The sequence below is a fragment of the Phacochoerus africanus genome, chromosome 16 (genome assembly GCF_016906955.1).
Source record: "Phacochoerus africanus isolate WHEZ1 chromosome 16, ROS_Pafr_v1, whole genome shotgun sequence".
Classification (NCBI taxonomy): Eukaryota; Metazoa; Chordata; class Mammalia; order Artiodactyla; family Suidae; genus Phacochoerus; species Phacochoerus africanus.
Window position 1 is genome coordinate 38,180,075 of NC_062559.1, and position 13,115 is coordinate 38,193,189.

The 13,115-nt window shown below is 41.2% G+C and overlaps 1 protein-coding gene across 1 annotated transcript in view; it reads left to right on the forward strand.

Moving 5' to 3' along the window:
- The window catches only part of LOC125117325 (uncharacterized), a 104,732-nt gene that overhangs the window by 33,322 nt on the left and 58,295 nt on the right, over positions 1–13,115 (forward strand). The gene's annotated exons all lie outside the window — the stretch shown is intronic.

The window sequence follows — 13,115 nt, forward strand, 5'->3', positions numbered from 1 at the left end:
GAGCATGAAGAGGGTCTCAACAGAAGAACCCATGCAAATCTCTGATGCATATTATTTATATTAAGAGCACATGTTTTTTTCCAACTAGTTGACAAAATCTAAGTAGCAGTCATTTTTAAACACAGCTTCTAAAATTAATCATTGCCATTTTTAAATCCCAGTGACAAAATGCAAGGACAGCCCCAGCCCAGGCAGAGTCTGTGAGTCTGGGATGTGCTCAGCAGCTGGGCAGTGACCTGGTGGCTGGAGTCATGGACACCCTGCTTGGTCTTTCAATCTAGGCCTGGCAAGGTTCTCTGGCAATAAAATTTTCTAAATCGTGGACTCCTTGGAGAATGTGAGAAAAAAAGAAAAGGTTATGTATAGACAAACATATGTGGTAGAAGAGAGAGTTTGATAGAGAAAGGGGGGAGAGAAAGAGAGAGGAATAGAAAGGGAGAGAAATAAAAGTTGGGAACTAAGAGAAAGAAAAGAAGGAAGAGAGAATTCAAGAAGCCAGAGTGTGACTAAGAACCAGAGAGGCAGTGAGATGCTAGGCTTTGGATTCAAAGAGTCTTGGTTATAAATCTCCATTTTTATCAAGCTGTGTGATTCTGGGCAAGTTGCTTAACTTCTCTAAGTCTGGGTTTCCTTATCTATAAAAAGAATACATGCCTCAGAGGGGTTTTGTGAGGATCAAAAGAGATAATGCATTTAAAAGCACGTAGCCCTGTAAATGGACTCTTTTATAACTTTCATACTTCATAACACATTCTGGACCCTTCCCCATATATGGTATTTGTGTTTACTTGTTTACTTAGGTATTTGTTTTATTAGAAAAGGGCATCACTGGAACTAATGCATATCATCCCAAGTCAATATGGAGAGATTCCTCACTTTTTTTTTTTTGTCTTTTTGTCTTTTAGGACCACACCCACGGTACATGGAGGTTCCCAGGCCAGGGGTCCATTTGGAGCTGTAGCTGTCGGCCTATGCCAGAGCCACAGCAATGAGGGATCTGAGCCATCTCTGCAACCTACACCACAGCTCACGGTAATACCAGATCCTTAACCCACTGATTCAGGCTGGGGATCGAACCCGCGTCCTCATGGATGCTAGTCGGGTTCGTTAACGACTGAGCCACGATGTAAACTCCAATCTGGAGAGATTCTTATTGCTGTTTTGGTAGGGACAACTGCAGATAACTGATGCTAGGGGGCTTTTTTTTTCTCTTCTAAAGGTGCCAATTGGGAGTTCCCATGGTAATAAACCCAACTAGCATCCATGAGGATGCAGGTTTGATCCCTGACCTTGCTCAGTGGGTTAAGGATCTGGCATTGCCGTGAGCTGTGGTGTAGTTCGTAGACATGGCTTGGATCCTGCGTTGCTGTAGCTGTGGTGTAGGCCTGCAGCTATAGCCCCAATTGGACCCCTCACTTGGGAACTTCCATATGCTGCAGGTGTGGCCCTAAAAAAAAAAAAAAAAAAAGTAGGGGGCAGGTGTTGGCTGTACCATTTTAAGAAATACTGATTTAATGTTTCAAATGCCTTAGTGGAGTCACAAGCTATCCATTTACTCTTTCTTTCATTTGACCGGAGTTCACTAGGGTCAGGCCAAGTGCCAAGACAGGTGGGCCTTGGAGTAGAATGGGTGGAGGTGGGCACACAGTGCGGAACTAGAGGCCCTGCCCTGAGTCCAAGGATTGTCCTCCTTGCTCTACCCCTCTGACGGGCAGGAGGAAATTTTTCCTCTTGTACTAGAGTGTCATGCCAGGGCTTCCCAAGTTGTTACAGAGTCAGATGGGGCAGGAGATAGAAAGGCAGCCCCAAAGAAGCCTCTGGGCTGCATCTCTGCTTCTTCTGTCCCATTTTCACATTGTTCTATTTGGACTCTGACTCACGCTGGGCTGAGTGCCTTATACTTCAGTTCTCACATCTGTAAAATGGAATGATGGAGATTATTAACTCCTTTCCTTCAGAGACTGTTACAACTTGTAAAAATTAATAAGTTATACTAGGAAAGCACTTCACAATTGAAAAGGAGAGAAGGAGGTCAAGGTATAGTTTACCTATTCATTGGATTTAGTAATTTCCTTGCAGATTATGTTCTTCAAAATGGGCATGGATATTTTCAATTTAATAGCTCAACCCAAATATATTTATTGAACACTTATTACAAAAAAGGTAGAAAAGGGAGTTCCCGTTGTGACTCAGCGGTAGTGAACTCAACTAGCATCCATGAGGACAAAGGTTTGATCCCTGGCCTCACTCAGTGAGTTGGATATCCGGCATTGCAATGAGCTATGGTGTAGGTTGCAGACTCGCTTGGATCCTGCGTTGCTGTGGCTGTGGCATAGGCCGGAAGCTGTGGCTTTGATTTGACCCCTAGCCTGGGAACCTCCATATGCCACAAGTGTGGCCCTAAAAAAAAAAAGGTAGAAAAAAATTAAGACTCTACCTTTGCCCCTCAATTGGTAAATTGAACTACTTTCCCATACTACTCCCAAAGGGACCTGTTTGTCTAAATGCATGTAAAAATAAACATTTGTATCACTAATTGGCTCTTTATCTATCCTCCCATGTGCAACCCAGGACGAGGTCAGAAAGAAATTTGATACTTAGCATCCGATGATTTCAGTCTATTAAAGGGTTCTGAAAACAAGGTATATCTAACAGAAAAGGGATCCTCATTTATGCTACTTGCTAGATAATCAGTAGAGTGAAATAGGAGAGGGAGAAAGGAATGTGTATTGAGGGCTGTCTGTCATCACTTGGAGAGCTACTGTCATCAGCAAGCGCTCAGTCATTTCTCACATTCTTCTGTCTCCTTTGCTATAGGCTTACTCAAGCCTTTGCTGCAATCTGAAGCCTATCCTATTGTTTAAAGATTGAAATCGGTATATGATAAATAAACATGGGGCATCATGTTTACTTTCAGCCTCGGTCTCTAATAAGAGTTCTAGCTGTTTAAACTAAAGAGAGCCTCCAATCTGATTTCAAGTATACTCCAACATTTCACTAACGTACTCCAAATTTCCATGAGGTTACAGACCTATTTTCTTCTGGGCAGATAAAGCTGGGATTGCATCATCAGAAGCAGCTCAACCAATCATTATGTATAAACCTCAGTCCATTTATATAATGGAACCCTTCTGGTAGTAATGACACAAAAGATGCAAATAAGGAAGATCACAAGCCTGTTGAAATCCCAAATCATCTGTGGCAACAGAGCCACAGAACCTCTGTCTTCTTGGAAGTAAAATAGTAGGTCTAATGGTAACCAAATGCTCTCCTTTAGGACAGTATTTCAAGAAGGTAGAGTGTACATGTATTATACAAATACATACAGGAGTTCCCATTGTGGCTCAGTGGTTAATGAACCCAACTAGAAACCATGAGGATTTGGGTTAGATCCCTGGCCTTGCTCAGTGGGTTAAGGATCTGGCATTGCTGTGAACTGTGGTGTCGGTTGCAGACGCGGCTCAGATCCTGCAAGTGGACCCCTAGCCTGGGAACCTCCATATGCTGCAGGTGCAGCCCTACAAAGATAAAAGCCAAAAAAAAAAAATACAGTCTTTTTAAGAGATAATTATACATATTACGCTGGGAAGCTGAAACACAAAAAGATTGAATACTGTCTAGAAGATCATGCCACAAATCTCAGGAAAAACAGTTAGTGTCCAGGCCTGGGATCCTTCATCCAGGCCACGAGATAGCACAGCCCATGTGAAAAAAGGATTGGCTAGTTTTCCAGCATAACATGGTATTTTGTTTCACCAGAGTAGACTGCTGGGAAATCTCTGGAGGCCCTGGCAGCTGCATCTTGTCTTTAATATGAAGCCTGCAGGGAAGAGAAAGACAGGCTCATAATTCACAAGAGGCACAGCCATAAGAAAGCCATTCTGAGCAACTGAATCAGACACAGAGGGGGAGCTGCTATTCCAGTCCTAAGTCAAGAATGCTTTTTGTCTTCCCTTCTCTCCTTATCGGCTGTGTCCTCATGAAAAGATCATTTATGGATGGTGGTATGAGTGCATCAGAACTAGCTTCTGTTCTTTCCTTTTCACCCCCCATTGCTACTGTCCTGTAAAACAGCCCCTTTGTTAAAGACTGAAGCAGCAGATGCAGCTCAGATATTGTCATAAATAATTTGGAGAAAAAGCATTTTATCTTGAATTGGTCTAACACCTTTTTTGTGTTGGAAGTAGTTTTACAGCTGATCCAAATATTCTAGAAAGTTGAGAGATCCATAGCAAAGTGATATTTTACATGCATCTCTTTAAAGTAATGTAAGGTATGGGAGGAATTCATACTGTCAGTTAGATAATACATAGAATAAATAGACACAAAAATGGCATCATGGGTTGGAGTGAATCAGGGAGGGCTTGTGGAAGAGGCAGGACTAATAGAAAGTGCCGGTTGAAGTACAAGTGAAGGCGTGGTGCTAGGCGTGGACTTAGTGGGATAAAAAATAAGAAGACTTGTTTATTATACCAAATTAGAAGTAGAAAGAAAAGGTATTCAGGTTTTATAGAAACTAAAAATGAACTTAATATCTTTTATTTCTTACTTTTTTTCCTTTTTTTGCTTTTTTAGGGCTGCATGCGCGGTATATGGAAGTTCCCTGGCTAGGGGTCAAATTGGAGCTACAGCTGCTGGCTTAGGCCACAGCCACAGCAACACAGGATCTGAGCTGTATCTGTGACCTACATCACGGCTCTAGGCAACACCAGATCGCTGACCCCCTGAGTGAGGCCAGGGATTGAATCCACATCCTCATGGATACTGGTCAGATTCATTTCTGCTGTGCTACAATGGAACTCCCTTTTATTTCTTAATTTTTTGGCCAGAATTATGGCACATGGAAGTTTCTGGGCCAGGGATCTAACCTGAACCACAGCAGCAACCTGAACCATAGCAGTGACAACGTTGGATCCTTAACCTGCTAGGCCACCAGGGAACTCCAATATTTTAGACTGTTTTGCTCTCCATGGTCATATCTGTGAAAAATGTTTTAGATACAGATAACAAAAAAATGAAAATCATCTGAAATCCCACCAGTCAGAGAATAATGACGGTGAACATTCTGGTGCATTTTCTTTCATAAACTTTCTTTGCAAATGTATTAGCTTACTTTAGATTTGCCATAGGCAGATTCTGATACAAGGATTCAAGTGCAAGAAGTTCATTTAGGAGGTGATTCTAGAAAACACTATTAGGGGAGTGGGAATAGTAAGACAGGGAAGGAAAAGAAGCCAGAAGAAGGAGCGTGTTTTCAGATGAATCAGTTGGAGTGCAGTCATGCTGGGAAACTCAGAGTCGTCTCGCTAGGGGACCAGGAAGCTAGAATATTTATCCACTGACTCCTGTCAGTTGAGAGTTGGTGTGAGGAGCATTAGCTTCCTAAATAAGCCTCTATGGGCCAGGAAAATAATTCTAAGCGTGGAGTTGCAGGATTTGCAACCAAGAGCCCCCAGTGTGCAGTGGGGAGATGGGTACTACATAAATTTACATAGATTATGTTTTTCATGTATAAAAATACCTTTCTGTGCATCAGGTATCATAGTACATATTTTACTTGCATTAACTCACAGAATTCTCAGAGAAGTCCTGTAAGGTAGATGCTACTCTTATCCCCCGAGGCTTAGATACTGAGATTAGAGGCTGGTCAAAGAAAATATGAGAGTCATACTCCTAGATATTACGTACCTGAAGTCACAAAGAGATGATACTTTCCAAAAGATGATACTTTCCAAAAGAGGTTTAATGACAGCCTTGTTCACCCAACTCCTCTCTCCTTTTCTCCATTTTCTTTTCTTTCTTTCAACAAAGAGTTTTCCTTTGCAACTATAAAAATATCTCTTTTCAGAGACATTTACTGGATGACAAAACAAAACCTTGAGATACAAAGGCTCTATAATAGAACTGTCAATTGTTTCTGTTCAGCATCCCCTCCCCCATCTTCTCCTGGTACAACATATTATCTCATTTGGGAGACGTGATCCACCCCTTGCAGTTTTAATGGGTGGCCAAGCCAGTCTTCCGTCTATGGGGGTGAGCGTGAGACCCAGACTTGACCACCCACAGATTCCATTTACTTGGTCACAGTGATTGACTAGAAATGTGTTTTGGGGCTAGTCCCAAACCAATTAGGGTCTTTTCCTGAGACTTTATTATTATTATTTTGTCTTTTTGTCTTTTGTCTTTTTAGGGCCGCACCTACAGCATATGGAGGTTCCCAGGTTAGGGGTCCAATCGGAGCTGGAGCTGCTGGCCTATACCACAGCCACAGCAACTCAGGATCCGAGCTGTATCTGTGACCTACATACACGACAGATCACAGCAACAGTGGATCCTTAACACCCTGAGTGAGGCCAGGGATCAAACCTGTGTCCTCACTGATGCTAGTCAAATTCATTTCCTCTGAGCCATATTAGGAACTCTCCTTTCCTGGGACTTTATATCAGGTTTTGGGAAAAGGAAGTTGATGTTACTAGACTGAGATGATATTACCAGTAGTTGCTGGAACCATGCTCTACTTCTCCATAGCAAGGTAGCAGAAGCCCATCTGTAGTAGGAGAGAATATAAACAGAGCAGAGAAGTAAAGTGATATGAGAGAGACAGAGACAGAAGGAGAAACAGACAGAGAGATCTGACTGTACTGCTAAATCCCTGTAATTCCCTGAGGTCCTCTCCTCCTGCACATCCTATTGCATAAGCCAAATAAAAATAAACTGATAAATAATAATCTTACTCCTTCCTTCCATCCGTCCTCTTCCTTGCATCCTTGTTTACTTATTTGTTTGTTTGTTTATAGCTGGTTTGACTTGGGTTTCTGTTTCTTGAACCAGATTCTTGACTGATTTGGGACCAAGTGCATTCTGGCCAGGAAGTATGTTTGTGGCCCTTAAGTTATATATTGGTGTAAGAGAGCTGGAGGTGGAGAGAACCAAATTATGATAGGACAGGCATGACCTTTTTCCACCCTGCACAACTTTATTTGCCTCCATGATTCTCCATGATTCTCAGAGAGTCAATTCCAACTCTCTGAGGCATGAAGGATGCCCTTGCCTTCAGGAAATACTGAATTTCATGGCCAATGTGGAGCACGGTTTCCTATTGACTGCTGCCTTTGCCTGCAGCTAATGATGGCATTCATCAATAGAACTAACCAACTGGGACTGTCTGATCTTCCCTCCCACTCTTGAAACCCAAGGACATGGAGAACTCCGCTTTCACAGGGCATAAACTGATGGTTCTCTGAGTTCTAACCCTGGCTTAGGCAGTCTTTGGCTTGCGTGATCCTCCAAATATTCAACAGATCTAAGATCTCAATGTGCTTTTATTAATCTGGATGCTATAAGACATGCTTGAAATAACAGCTGCCATTTATCAAGCATTTACTGTATGCAGGCACTGTTCACTTGGGCTTCCTGTACACTATTGTAATGCTTGGAGAATCCTGCAAAGTAGGGACGTTCAGCCCCTTTTATGGATGAAGAAACTGAAATTCAGAAAGATTAATAGCCAACAGCCCCATCAACCCAGTTCTGTAAGACTGAAAGCTTCCTGTACCCCTCCACATACTCCACTGCCTTGGAGTAAAGGACCAATAGCCTTCCTTGCTGATAGAGTTTTAGGTTTAACTCATTCACTTTTGCGATATGCAACAAGGCTAGAAATTTAATCCTAAACTCCCAAGCACAACTTTTAGAAAAGTTCTCTGGCCCTTTGCCATTGGTGAAGTCAGTGGTCCTTAAACTGGGTTTGGAGGCTGATACTGGATGGATTTGTGTATAAATGAAGCTTAACTGAAACCAGAGCACCTAGGATCCCTTCATCTGCATAGCTCCAGGTTAGTGTGGGCTTCAAGAGATTTCGTATGTGAGTTGGGAAGGTGAAAATGAAGCAGTGGAGCAGCAGCCTGACTGGTTTTGCTCTTGGAAGGCTGGTGCAGCCCAGGTGCTGTTGCAGCTCACTCACCTTGTCTCACTGACAGACTGGATCGTGTTGGGATGGAAGACCAGTTGGGCCCGGAGCTTCTCCAACCCTTCTGACTCCTGGACCAGACACGTGTTTAGCTCCCTGATGAAGGGCACCAGCTTCTCCTGTAGATTGCCGCATCATTAAAATGGGTGGCTTAGAGGTCCTTGCTTCCCTCACATCATGGGCATCTTTCTTTTCCAAATGCTTTCTCTGAGAATTTCAGGCTTTAGCACCAGACATGGAAGCAAGAGGCTCACATAAGCTGTGTAACCAGCCCCCCTAGTTGGGTAGTATCAAATTCCTATAATAAATCCCACATTAAATATATATATTTCCTAGTGTTCTGTTTCTTTAATTGAACTCTGACTAGTTCCTTACACTGGGATAGGTGAAGAATTTAGGCTACAGTTTTAAGGGAATCATTTTCCAAATCTTCAAACCTCCTTACTCTTTCTTAAATCTGATCTGCTAAGAGTAAGCCAGTTTGCTTCTCCAGGAAGAAGATGCTAAGAGTTAAGAAAGCAAATGTCTTATTGGGGAGTAACATCCATGAAAGAAAAAAGGAGAAAGCAGGGTTGGTCAGCTAAGTTGCCAGACTATCTAAGGATCTCACAGCATCTCCGCCAGATCACCAAGGCCGCTCTGGAGCCAGGACTGCCCCTAGAAGTTTTCCTGTTGGGTGGAAATAGCTAAGCCCTTGTGCAAGAGACTGTTCATTGGCAGAGAAAGAGGCCTTCGTTGGAAGGCTGAGAAATCTCAGCTAGCCACATTTCTCCCAGCTGGGCAGCAAGTCCTTTCTTGGTGGGATATCTGAGCAGCACATTTCCATGTCTGCCACCTCATTCATCACAAATCTTATGGTGGGGCATTGCCTGGGCTGTGAAAACCTCACTTAGGAACCAAACAAGAGAATACACCAAAATATTGATTTGGAGGCCTCATCAATCCATTCGTATCATGAAGGAGGGATGGCCCTAGATCAGTATTTCTCAACCTTCTTTTCGTTACTGCTCATCCCCCCACCCCTTGGAGCCTTTTTAGACATGTTTTTCCTAATTGTCCCCCTACCATGAAAACCCAACGTTACAGGCATACTTTATATGTATCTGTGTACTATGTGTATATCTGCGCTTTGTACATAAAAAGAGTAAGACCTTTTTTTTTCCCATCCCCCAAGAACAAATTTTCCCTCTCCTGGGGACAACATCACCCCAGTGCAGAATGTATGTTCTGGGTTAAGAGAGACTTAAGGGATATCACAACCAGCTGCAATATGTGGCCCAGGATTGAATCCTAGGTTGAATAAAAACCAGCCCATAAAGAGTATTTGGGAGACACGTGAGAAATTTTAATACGGACTGGCTATTTTTTTTTAGGTGAAATGCTGCTGTTTTGGTGGTGTAGGAAAATATTCTTATTTTTTATAGATGCATATAGAAGTAAAAACCAAGAAAGAAATATTGGTTTAATGAAGACACCTTTGCTTATTATTCATCAAGTTTCCTCACATGCATGGGGGCTTCCCTTCTTTGCCTATCTTATTGATATTTCTGTTACAAGTGAAGTTTGGCATTAGAAGTAGGATAATTAGCCTTGTGGGTAAGCCCTGGAATAGGAACAGCTGAACAGTAAAAGTTAGTGGTGCTGATTCCCTTAAAGTTAACTGGAATATCTTGCAAGACAGGCAAATTTTTTGAGAAACATTGGATGAAACTGGTTTAGAAAATTTTTACATGGTCTCTTTAATATTTGGGATAGTTTATTCTTCGGGATGTTAAAACCTATCTTATCAAATGGTGTCATGAAATATTTATCCCAATTACATTCTATCATCATCTCATCCTGTGATGAAAAATTTCAGATGACAACTTAAAATATGTGAGTAGTTACACAGTTCTAAAAAATTCTTTTAGGGGTTATGTAAGCAATATATTTAAAGATTCCTGGGCTAAGAAAATACATTTCAAGGAAAAGAGGCCCTCTCTTTTGCATCTCTTTAGTCTCTTTCCTTTCTAGGAGCCAGTGACTAATTATAGACAAGACACCTGATTAGAATTCCAGACAAAATGGCAGCCCTTTGCTTTTGTGGATGAGAACCAAGTTTATTTCAATAATGTTTTCCTTTCCTTTTTCTCAGTGGTAGATTCCACTGTCACACAGCCACAAGCACATCAGTAGGACTCAAGAATCTTATATAATACTGCAACTGGCTCCTGCAAATTTTTTCCTCAAATACAAACCCCACTCCTCAGTTTTCAGAGACTCCCCCCTCCCTTGTTTGTTGGTGGGTGAGTGAGAAGTTATTCCAAATGACAAAGAGATCACTTTGGTTATTTTCAACCAGTGTGAGATTGAAAAGTCAAATGTGAGAGGCTGCATGTTTTTCAGACAGGATGAATCACTGGCATGTTGCTTTGTGAAGAGTGTCTAAATCATTTCTCATAGCATGCTTTTAAACAAAAGCCCTCCCATAATGCTGAAGCATCTGGCATGATATATGTTCCTCCAGATTTCTCGAGAGTCTGAGCTTCCCAAGGCCTGTTGTGCCCCACCTTTCAGGGTTTTTTCCTCCTTAATTTTCTGGCATGTCGCCCTGTCAGGTCCTGCATATCACTCTCATTACCGCTAACTTCGGTGCTCTAGTTTGGCTTAAGTTTGGAAAATTTCAAAGAGGAATGTTCTACCAGTTTTCAGGCCAGAAGTAAAATTCTAACAAGATCTGTTTGTTGCTCACAGTAAGAGTCTGCAGCTCTCGGAAAATGATTACAATCAGCTGTTAGGATTCAGATGGGCTACGCCCCTCAGATCTCAGGCCTTCACCTCTCAACTCCAGGCCTATATTTTTGACTATTTGCTGAATACATTCTTTTTGAAAACCCCACCATGATGTCAAACTCAAGATGTCTATGATAGAACTGCTATTCTTTCCCTTCAATACTTCCTGCATGATTGCTCTGCTAGATTAGGTTTCCTGTAGTGCTATATAGGATTCTGTCACACCCTCTAGCCTAAAAGGTTCCAGTGGATCACCAGTGTCCACAAGACAAAATGCAAATTCTTTTCCTCATATTCAAGGTCCTGATACTTCAGTTGGACTGGTTCATTTAATATTGCCCAAGCAAGCCTTTGACTTAAGTCTGTCAGGGTTTTGACCAAATAGTCTCACATTCTGGAATGTTCTGTCTGCTTTTTTCTATTTGTTTTTCCTATAAATATTCACGTTGCTATTCAAATTTGACCCAGATATGGCATTCCCCTCATTTCCTTAAAGTCTCTGTTCAAAAGTCACCATACAAATAAGGCTTTTCTTTAACACTCATATTAATGCTACAGCAAGTCACCCCCAGCTACCCCCCAATACACTTCCTATCCCCATTCTCTGTTTTATTTTTCTCTGTAGCACTTATCACCTTATTTATTCATGCATTGTCCATCTGTCTCCATGGGGGCAAGGATTTTTGCTAGTTTTGTTCACTGGCAGAGACTCAGCAAGTAGGAAAGAGTCTGGCACATAACAGGCACATGATAAATATTTATAGATTAAAAAAATGAATGAATAAAGTCTGAAAACACTTAGAAAGTGTCTGACACTCTCCTGGGTTCTGGAGAGGTGGATATCAACTAAATGAGGTTCTTTTAAAAACCCACGATCATGTGGAGAAAAATGGGAAGTGCAAAAGTGGAAGTCTCTACCAAGTTCAAGTGGAGCATAGTGTAGGAAAGAGAAAAGAATTAATATTATTGAACTTCTGTTATGTCTCAGTTACCTTCACATGTCTAGTCTCTTTTAAGTTTCACAATAATGCAATCTGGTAGTTTTTATTAGTCAGTCCCAATTTTGCCAGTAAGAAAACTGACGATCAGGAAATTAAGTAATTTCTCCCAGGTTTTTTTTGTTTGTTTTTGTTTGTTTGTTTTTGGCTAGTAGATGGTTAAAATCAGAAGGGATTTAAAACCAGGACTTCTTATGCAAAAACCAGTATGCTTTGCACCATACCAGGTTGCCTCTCAGGTCATTAGGCGGTGAGTATATTTAGCTTAACCTGTGGAAGGCATCATGGAGTAGGTGCTATTTGAGTGATTAATGAGAAGTTCATCAAAGCAGGAAAAAATAAAATGGCAGGATGGCCACTCACTGCAGTCCACAGGCTCTTTCCGTTCTGAACTCTCATTCCCTTCTCTGACATCAATTCATTCAATAAATACTTACTAAATACATAATATGTGCCAAGCAATGTTCCATACTCTGGTGCTATAGTAGTAAGTGAAACAAAATCCCTGTTTCCATGGAGATTTCGTTCTCTAAATATTTTGTGTAATATTAGGAGAAAGCAGGACATTTCATATTTAGAGAGCTCAGATTAGCATCGTGGCTTCATCATAGTTTAGCTGAGGACTTTGGAGAGGTCATTTAAACTTTCTGAATCTCAATTTCCATATTTGGAATAGGAATAATTACCCATCTTACCAAAATATGATGTTGTGAGGCTTAAACAAGATGAAAATACCCTGAACTATGAAGCACTTGAAAATTGTTTTGTTAAGCTGAACACGTCATTGATTTTAAGAAACACCATTATTTTTTGTATCATTAAGAAAGAAAAAACTCTACCAATTATGACATGTCATTGATTGGAAGAACCATGCCCATTCCAGAGATGTCAAAATGTGGAAAAAAATTATCTTAGAATTGTTAAAGTATGGTAAAAGAAAGCTGGTATTGTCATTGTAATCCCTATGGTATGCAGCATATCATTCAGAGAGGAATGGATTTAGGAAGAGGAACTGGAGAAGATCGATGAGACAAGTGATAGAATATTTCTTAGAGATTTTCAGGAGTACTTCTGTCTTTGTACACAATTTGTTTTCTTGTGTACAAAATAACTGCAGTCTTTTTCTACAGTGTAGAATTTTGGAGTACCAATCACCTATTTTCTGTTGAACTAAGTCACCAAATGCGTCTCAGAGCACTACCTATAGACTATTACATGAGAAAGGAATGCATTTTTCGGCCTGTTATAGAAGGTGTCTCTGTTCCAAGCTCATCCTAATTCACAGAATCACACTGCACACATTGGACAGTGCTCTCTTCATGAAAGCTTGTCTATATCAGGGAAATGGCGCTTTACTAGAACAATTTTTTTTTCAG